Source organism: Leucoraja erinacea, unplaced genomic scaffold, assembly GCF_028641065.1.
Source record: "Leucoraja erinacea ecotype New England unplaced genomic scaffold, Leri_hhj_1 Leri_398S, whole genome shotgun sequence".
Classification (NCBI taxonomy): Eukaryota; Metazoa; Chordata; class Chondrichthyes; order Rajiformes; family Rajidae; genus Leucoraja; species Leucoraja erinaceus.
Window position 1 is genome coordinate 95,200 of NW_026576299.1, and position 9,801 is coordinate 105,000.

General features: G+C 59.0%; 1 pseudogene; it reads left to right on the forward strand.

The window, feature by feature from the left end:
* The first annotated feature begins 252 nt into the window (after window positions 1-252).
* LOC129693713 (trypsin-like) lies at window positions 253-4,733 on the forward strand (annotated as a pseudogene).
* Window positions 4,734-9,801: the final 5,068 nt, after the last annotated feature.

The window sequence follows — 9,801 nt, forward strand, 5'->3', positions numbered from 1 at the left end:
AGAGAGGGGGACAGAAGGGGGAACGAGAAGAGGGGAGAACGAGAAGGCACGGAGAGGAACAATGGGTAGAGGTGGGTGGGAGAGAGGAGGAGTGGGAGTCAGGGGGAGACAGATGAGGGGGAGAGACAGAAGTGGGGGGGAGGAGAAGGGGTGATGGTAGGTAGTTTGGGCCCGGGGGCAGTAAACTTACCGGCGAGTCCCAGGAAGACGAAGAGCAGAACGATATTCATGGTGTGTGGGGTCTGAGCGCGGATGCCTTTGGCGAGCGGGCCGCACCTGTGCTGATCCAAGCCCGTGTACCGCTGGGCGAGGTCGGGGGGGGGGAGGGAGAGGATCGGACGGACGGGGAATGGGATGAGCGAAAAGGGAAGACGGGAGCGTGAGGGGATGGGGCAAGGGAGAGAGGGAATATAGGGAGGAAAGGAGAGAAGGTGAGAGGGCGGGAGCAGCGAGAGGGGTTGGCAGAGGGGGGGAGGGATGGAAAGAGAGGGGGAGTGGAAGGGGAGGGGGGAGTTGGGGGGTTTACAGAGACATTGATTAACGTACACTCAAACTAATGTAAAACTATTTTAAACTAAACTAAAACTTTAAATTCAACACTTCAGCTAAAACTATCAGAACACCTACGCTCAGTCCACTTGGACCGACCTGATCTACCGGTTACCAAACAATTGTCACCTCGACCACAGCTAACATTGGCCTGGTTCCCATATCATCATTACTTTGTGCATATATTGTAATCGTTTGTTGTAGGGCAGCATCTCTGTAGAGAACGTGGGCAGGTACAAAGTGCTGGAGTAACTCAGCGGGTCAGGCAGCATCTCTGTGGAGAACGTGGACAGGTACAACGTGCTGGAGTAACTCAGCGGGTCAGGCAGCATCTATGTGGATAACGTGGATAGGTACAAAGTGCTGGAGTAACTCACCGGGTCAGGCAGTATCTCTGTGGAGAACGTGGACAGGTACAACGTGCTGGAGTAACTCAGCGGGTCAGGTAGCGTCTATCTGGATAACGTGGACAGGTACAACGTGCTGGAGTAACTCAGCGGGTCAGGCAGCGTCTATCTGGATAACATGGACAGGTAGAAAGTGCTGGATTAACTCAGCGGGTCAGGCAGTATCTCAGTGGAGAACGTGGACATGTACAGCGTGGCTGGAGTAACTCAGCGGGTCAGGCAGCATCTCTGTGGAGAACGTGGACGGGTATAAAGTGCTAGAGTAACTCAGCGGGTCAGGCAGCATCTCTGTGGAGAACGTGGACGGGTATAAAGTGCTAAAGTAACTCAGCGGGTCAGGCAGCATCTCTGTGGAGAACGTGGACAGGTACAAAGTGCTGGAGTAACTCAGCGGGCCAGGCTGCGTCTATCTGGATAACGTGGACAAGTACAAAGTGCTAGACTAACTCAGCGGATCAGGCAGCATCTCTCGAGAGAAGGTCTGAGTGACGTTACGGCTCGAGACCCTTCTTCAGACCGAGATTCGGGGGGGAAATGAAACGAGAGATATAGATGGTGATGTGGAGATATAGAACAAATTAATTAAAGGTATGCAAAAAAAAGCGATGATGTGGGAAACAGGCCAATGTTAGCTGTGGTGGAGGTGAAGTGTTTGGCAATAGGTCGATCAGGTTTGTACAGGTGGACTTAGCGAAGGTGTTCTGATAGCTTTAGCTTAAGTGTTGAGCTTAGAGTTTGAATTTAGTTTAAATAACTTTTTGTTTTGTTTGAGTTTTAGTAACTTTTTTTATTTGTAATGGGAGGGGGCGTTAAAGTGCTGAGCAACCGGGAGATCAGGTAGGCCCAGGAAGAGTGAGCGGAGGTATTGTGATAATTTTAGTTTAAGGTTTGAGTTTGGAGTTTAGGTTAAGTTTAAATTAATTTTCCTTTAGTTGAGTTTTAGTTAAGATTTGGCTCTGTAACCCACTCCCTACCCGCCCTGTCCCTCCTCTCCCCCCCCCCCCCACCCTCCACCCCCCCCCCCCCCCCCCCCCCATCCACAGCTTGCCTCGACCTCGCCCCTCACCTCTCCCCATTAACAGATTCCCTCCACATCGCCCCTTACCTCTCCCCATCCGCAGCTTCCCTCCACCTCGCCCCTCACCTCCCCCTCTTCCTCCATCCCCTCCATCCCTTCCTCTCCCTATTCCCCGCGCTTCTCTCTCCCTCTTTGCCACCTCACTCCCTCCCTCCGTACCACTCAATTTATTTCTCCCTTCCTCCCTCCATTCCTCCCTCCCTTCGTCCGTCCCTACCTCCCTCCACCATCTGTGCAGCAGTGCCCTGATTAACCCGCGCTGGGTAGTGTCCGGAGCTCAGTGTCACGACTTGTAAGTGCAGGGGTCCTTTACACTTTCCACGTCCCTGTAACCCCTTCCTCTCCGGCCCCTACATTCCCTTCTCCTCGTCGCTGTAACCCCCTTCCCTCCGGCCCCTACACCCCACTCTCCCCCTCTCTGTACCCACCACTCCTCCGGCCCCTACACCCCCCCCCCTCCCCGTCGCTGTAACCCCATCCCCTCCGGTCGAGTTTCGTTTTAAGTCGCGGTCTGGTTTCACGGTCTGTTCGTAGGAGAATAGAGGTTCTTCTGGGCGAGAATGAAATCAAGGCTGCGGAGGGGCCGGAACAGTTCATCGTTTCGGAGATGGTGATCTAACATCCCAAATACGACTACTACACTATGGACAACGACATCATGTTGATCAAACTGTCCCAACCTGCCGCCGTCAACAGCTATGTGGACACCGTTTCCCTGCCGACGAAGTGCGCCCAGACCGGCGAGCTGTGTCTCATCTCCGGCTGGGGGGGGGGGGGGGGGGGGGGGGGCGTACCAGGGACGCGGGTGCGACTCCGGGACTAGTGGGAGAGGGAGTGGGAGGAAAAACAGGGGACGGAAGACAGAGAGAGAGAACGGGAGGGGGTTGTTTGTGAAGGATCAACAGCGCCACACACAGTGAAACATCAATCTTTAATCCATTAGCAATCTTGAACATTTTAACTGCCAGCCATTCACTTCCAGCTCGGCGTGGATTGTGAGAGCCGCCTAAACTTGCTACTGTAAACGGCCTGACCCACGGTTGTAGGGGCCGGGAGTGAGGGGGTTACAGAAATGGGGAGAGGGTTTCATCTCTCACCTTTACCCCACAAGCGTTTCGCGGCGACAAGCTTCAGTATTTGGACGCCCCGGCTATGAGCGAAGTGGATTGTCATGGCTCCTACCCAGGAATGATCACTGACAACATAATGTGTGACGGCTACAAGGGGAGTGGCCGCGACTCCTGCCAGGTACAGATCCCCTCTCCGCGTCGCTGTAACATCCTCCCCTCCCCGTCACTGTAAACCCCTCCTCTACGGTCCCTACACCCTCTCCTCCCGTCTCCGTTACACCCTTCCGTCCTGCCCCGACAACCCCACTCCCCCTCTGTGTAACCCTCTCCCGTCCGGCACCTACACAACACGACCCCACCCCATCGACTCTGTAACCCCCTCCCCTCCGGCACCTACACCCGCTCTCCCCGTCTCTGTCCCTCCCTCCACTTCCCATCCTTTCTCCCCCCTCGTTCACCCGACAGCGCGGAAACATATCCTTAGGCCCACCAAATATGTTGCCAGGACCAGGGGGTGTGAGCTATAAGGAGAGTTTAAGTTGGATGGGACTCTATTCCGTGGAGCGCAGGAGAATGAGGGGTGGCCTTATAGAGGTGATAAAATCATTTGAGGAATAGATCGGGTAGACACACAGAGTCTCTTGCCCAGAGTAGGGGAATCGAGGACCAGAGGACATACGTTCAAGGTGAGTGAGGCAGGGGGGAAGATTTAATAGAAACCTGAGGGCAATTTTTCCACACAGGTGGGTGTATGGAACGAGCTGCCGCATGAGATCGTTGAGGCAGCGACCATCCCGCCGTTTAAAAGACATTTAGACAGGTACCTTGACAGGGCCGGTTTGGAGGGCTATGCTCCAAACGCGGCCAGGTGGGACTAGTGTAGTTGTGGCATGTTGCCCGGTGTGAGAAAGTTGGGGCCGAAGGGGCTTTTTCCACGCTGTATCCCTCTATGACTAATTAACCTCCTCTCACGTCTGCCCTTGTGACAGGCTGATCCTGGCGGACCAGTGGTGTGCAACGGAATGCTCCAGGGAATAGAATCGTGGGGATACGGGTGTCAGTGCATTGACCATTCCGGCGTCTACATTCGCGTCTGCCATTACGTCTACTGGATTCACCGCGCGCTTTAGCCCACCGACGTCCAATGGCCCATCACTTGTTATTTCACGCTGGTTATATGTTGTCTCACGTTTACGCCTATTTCTTACACATGACCGACAATTTTCCCCAGGAGCTAACGATGGAAACTCACGCGGTGACAAGGAGAACGAGCAGTTCCCAACTCCGGGCAATTACCTGCCCATCCCCCTCCCACTACGCTTCACCGCCATGGGCGCTGTCCCACTAACTCCTTAATATAAAGGTATCTATCCTCATTGCCAGGGTCCTCTCTAGTCGTCAATGGATTGGCCTGTACCCACTGGGCCACATTGACCCTGATATCCCTTGGGATTTTAGCTTTAACCAACACACGTGGGTCTTCGGGGTAGAGTTGGTGAATTTTAATCGTTTCCGCTAACTACCCCCACAATTCTGAATGTTCACAAGTAACTCACTTGGAGGGTAGCGATCACATAATGCTCGACTTCTCCCCTGGGGCGAAGGTGGTATCAATTATGCTAATCAGTGTCATGTGAGGCCGGACGGGGTCGTCAGTATTCGGTGGTTTGACCTCAATCGATGGTATGTCCACAAGCAGGGCTGGCCTAAATTCTCCTAAATACTGGGATGTTTCCGCATGTGAACTTCTCGCGTCTGCATCTCCCAGCATGGGCGGAAATCCCGGGGGAGCGGGGGGTACACGTCCCCTCCATGTTTTGGAGAGGTGGGGACAACACCCCACCCCACCCCCACCTCACGCCCCCCCCCCCCCCCTGCCACACACACACACGTTTTGTAATCCGGATTTTGAAATTCGGTGGAAAAAAAACTATTAAAAATCTCCGCTTTCCGCGAGGCAGTGGGGATGGGACTGATGATCCGATGGGGAGAGAGAGACGTCGGTCTACAGGCAATGGGAGGCCGGGACATGATGATTCCGCGCTATGATTGGAGGAGGGAGTCGTCGGTCCGATGCGGAATTAGGGGGATGGGACTGAGGATAGAACGCGGTGATTGGAGGTGGGAGACGTCCTGGTAGAGCAAAGATCATAGATCGGAGCTTGAATCGGCCCTTTCTCGTTGCCTTTCATCGCCCGGAGCGGCGCTGCTTAAATTCAGCCGCGGGATCTTCCACCACCTCGCGGTAAAATTGCTGCTTCACGACGTTGAAGTCCCCGCCGGAGGATGGATGACCCGCGGCCGGTTTTAAGCCGCGCCGGGTGATGACAGGCCCCGCGAACGGATCGATTGAAGCCTCACGATTCGGAGGAGCCGACGCTGCATTGGTGGTCAATAGACAATAGATAATAGGTGCAGAAGTAGGCGATTTGGCCCTTCGAGCCAGCACAGCCATTCACGGCTGATCATCCACAATCTGTACCCCGTTCCTGCCTTCTCCACATATCCCCATGACTCCGCTATTTTAAGAGCCCTATTTAGCTCTCTCTTGAAAGCATCCAGGAAAGCTGCCTCCACCGCCCTCTGAGGCAAAGAATTCCACACTCACCGCTCTGTGAGAAAAAAGTGTTTCATCGTCTCCGTTCTAAATGCCTTACTCCTTATTGTTAATCTGTAATCCCTTTGATGTCATCAGTGGTGGTCTTTTTACTTTTTGGGACTTTTAATCAGTAATGAGTCGAGAATGGGTCGAGAAATAAAGCATAAAATGTTCATATAAGTTGTCCCGACCTCGATGGGGAAAATGGAAATCGGAATACGTAAAAATGTAATCGTTACAGCGTAGTGTTTTTTGCGAAGATGTAAAGACAGCCACATATACACGCACATATACACACTCATTTACACACACATATACACACGAACAAGTTCAGACTTTTAATAAGTACTAGACCAAGTGCAGACCCGTTGGGTCGGTTTCCCCAACGGCGTTTGCGGGGGGTGAGGGGGGGCTGCGGCATCACACTCACTTTAACCACCCCCGAAACACACAGGTGGTGGTAGTGGGGTGAGAAGAGGGGAGGGAGGGGAGGAGGAGGAAACGGTACAGATTTGGGAGGGAAAGGAGAGCGGAGTAGGGGGTGAGAGAGGGGGATGGGGGACAGAGATGTGGGGGAGGGGTGATAGGGAGGGAGGGGAGGAGGGAGAGAGGGGGAGAGAGGGGCGGGGGGAGAGAGGGGAAAGAGTGGGGAGGGAGAGTGGAGGGGGAGGGGGGAGAGAAGTGGAAGAGTGGGGATCGAGGAAGAGAGGAGTAGGGGGAGTGATGGAAGAGGGACAGAGTTGTAGGGGGAAGGGGTTGGGGGGAGAAAGGGGGAGGGAGGGGGAGGGTGACGGGGTGGGGCAGGGAGATGGAGAGGAGTGGGGTAAGGGGGGGAGTGGTGGTAGAGGTACAGAGGGGGGGGGGGAAGAGGGCAGGCGAAGAGAGGTAAGGGGGTGGCGTAGAGAGGGGAGGGGTGGGGGGGGGAGAGGGATGGCGTGGGAGGAGATGGGTAGAAGGGTGGCGGTGGAGAGAGGGGGCGTGGGGAGATGTGTGGGGGTAGGGAGAGAGGAGGAAGAGTGTGGAGGGAGAGGGGGAAGAGTGGGAAGGGGGAACGGGGGTGGGGGGAGAGGGGTAAGGGTTGGGAATGAGAGGGAATGGGGGTGGGGGAAGAAAGGGATGGGATGGGAGGAGGGGTGGAGATGGGTGAGGAGCGGGGAGAGCAGAGAGGGTTGGGAGAGGGTGATGAGGGAGGGATGGGGAGGAGGAGAGAGGTGTGGGGGGCGGGGCGGGCAGAGGGAGGGAGGGGAGGGAGATGGGGTAGAGGGGGTGAGGGAGAGGGAAGGTGATTGGGAGAGAGAGGGGTGGAGAGGGATGGGGTGAAGAGAGGGATGGGGAGGGGGAGAGAGATGTGGCGGAGAGGGATGGGGAGGGTGAGGAGGAGAGTTTGGAGGGAGGGGGAAGTGTGGAGGGGGGGGGGGGGAGGTGTGGGGGAAAGAGTGGGGGGAGGGATGGTGGAGGGGAGGAGAGGTGGACGAGGGGAAGGTCAGAGGGGGGGTAGGGGAATGGGTGGGGAGGGAGAGAGGGGAGGGATGAGGAAGGGAGGGGGAGAGAGAGGGTGGGGGCGGGAGAGGTGTGGGGGTGAGGGAGGAAGAGAAGTGGTAGAGTGGTGAGGGAAGGGTAGGGGGAGAGTGGTGGAAGTGGGGACAGGGGGGGGTAGGGTGAAAGGGGGCGGGGGTAGAGGGATGGTGGTGGGTAGAGAGTGAAGGGGGGGGTGGGGGGGGAGAGAGGAATGGGTGGGAGAGGGAGAGGGCGTTAGGAGAGGGAAACATTGAAACATAAGATTCTATAAGATCCCCCCTCAATCTTCTAAATTCTAGCGAGTACAAACCGAGTCTATCCAGTCCTTCTTTATATGAAAGCCCTGACATCCCAGGAATCAGTCTGGTGAACCTTCTCTGTACTCCCTCTATGGCAAGAATGGCTTTGGCAAGGAAGTAAAGAGGGGGAATTTGAGAGGGGAGGGGGAGGGGTAAAGAGAGAGGGGGAGGGGAGAGAGTTGTGGGGGAGGGGGGGCGTTGGGAAGGAGGGAGATGGGGTAGGAGAGAGAGGGGGGGAGAGAGTGTGGCGGGAGGAGGAAGAGTGGGGAGGGGAGGAAGGGGGGTGGGCGGGAGAGGAATGGGGGTGGGAGGAGGAGGAGGAGGAGGAGGGTGGAGAGGGAGAGGGGTGAGGGAGAGGGGATGGAGAGGGGAGAGAGGGGAGGGAGAGGGGGGAGGGGAGGGGGGGAGAGGGAGGGAGGGGGGGGGGGAGGGGGGGGGGGGGGGGGGGGGGGGAGGGGGGGGGGGGGGGGGGGGGGGGGGGGGGGGGGGGGGGGGGGGGGGGGGGGGGGGGGGGGGGGGGGGGGGGGGGGGGTGGGGGGGGGGGGGGGGGGGGGGGGGGGGGGGGGGGGGGGTGGGGGGTGGGGGGGGAGGGGTGGGGGGAGGGGGAGGGGAGGGGAGGGGGGAAGAGGGGGGGAGAGGGGGGAGAGAGAGAGGGTGAAGGACGGAGAGGGAGAGGGGTGGGGGGAGGGGGGGGGGGAGAAGTGGTACTGGGAGGAGAGAGGGGGTAGGGGAGAGGTGGAAGAGGGACAGAGGGGTAGGGGGAAGGGGGGGGGGGGGGGGGGAGGGGGTGGGGGTGGGTTAGAGAGAGGAAGGGGAGTGGGGGATAAAGGGGGTGGGGTGGGAGGAGAGGGAGAGGGGTGAGGAGATGGAGAGATGGACAGGGGGAGAGAGAGAGGGATGGGGAGGGGATGAGATATGGGAGGGGTAGAGAGAGGTGTGCGGGAGAGGGGAGGGGGGGCGACGGAGAGGATGAGATGGGGTAGGGGGAAGAATGTGGATGGAGGGGGAGAGAGTGGGAAGGGGCGGGGAAAGGGGGGGGGGATAGAGGGAAGTGGGTGTGGGACGAAAGGGGTGGGGGGAGGGGAGAGGGGTGAGCGAGGGGAGGGTGAGGGGAGAGGGAAGGGGGGAAGTGGGGAAAGAAGGAAGGGGTGGGAGGATGAGGAAGAGGAGAGGGAGAGAGGGATGAGGGAGAGGGAGATGGAGAGGGGTGAGGAGAGGGAGATGGAGAGGGGGTGAGAGTGAGGGGGAGGGGAAGAGAGGGATGGGGATGGGGAGGGGAGAGAGGTGTGGGGCACGGGGGAGGGGAGGGATGGGGAGGGGGGAAGGGTAAGGGTGTGGAGGGAGGGGGGAGGGGGGGGGAGAGAGGGGAAAATAGTGGGGGAGGGAGAGTGGAAGGGGGAGGGGTGGGACAGTCCATCTGTTCCCCATTCCCTTTTCCACTCCAATATTCTTTCTGTATTCCCACACAGGCTGGGGGGTGGGGGGAGGGCTGGGGCTCCTGGCAAAGGCACATGTAGATGGATCAATTCCGATTGGACATCTGTGAGCATTGGGCATTGTGACATCACACAATGGAACGTTCACCAGGGGCTGGGGCTGGGGCTGGGGCTGGGGCTGGGGCTGGGGGGGCTGGGGATGGGGCTGGGGGTGCGGGATTGGGCTAGGGCTGGGGCTGGGCTGGGGATGGGGCTGGGGATGGGCTGGGGCTGGGGATGGGGATGGGGCTGGGGCTGGGGATGGGGGTTGTGGCTGGGGCTGGGGATGTGGCTGGGCTGGGGCTGGGGCTGTGGATGGGGATGGGGCTGGGGCTGGGGCTGGGATGGGATGTGGGGGCTGGATTGGGGGCTGGGCTTGTGGCTGTGGCTGGGGGGTTTTGTGGCTGGGGCTGGGTTGGGGCTGGGGCTGGGGCTTGGGGATGGGGATGGGGCTGGGGATGCTGGATGGGGCAGGGGGATGGGGATGGGGCTGGGGATGGGGCTGGGGGGGGGCTGGGGCTGGGGCTGGGGCTGGGGCTGGGCTGGGGCTGGGGCTGGGGATGCTGGGGCTGGGTGTGGGGGCTGGGGCTGTGGGATGGGGATGTGGCTGGGCTGGGGCTGGGGCTGGGGGCTCGGGGTGGGGCTGGGGCTGGGGATGGGGGTGGGGTTGGGGCTGGGGTGGGGCTGGGGCTGGGGCTGGGGATGGGCTGGGGCTGGGGCTGGGGATGGGGCTGTGGCTGTGGCTGGGGATGGGGGCTGGGGGGTGGGGATGGGGCTGGGGCTGGGGCTGGGGCTGGGGTTTGGGG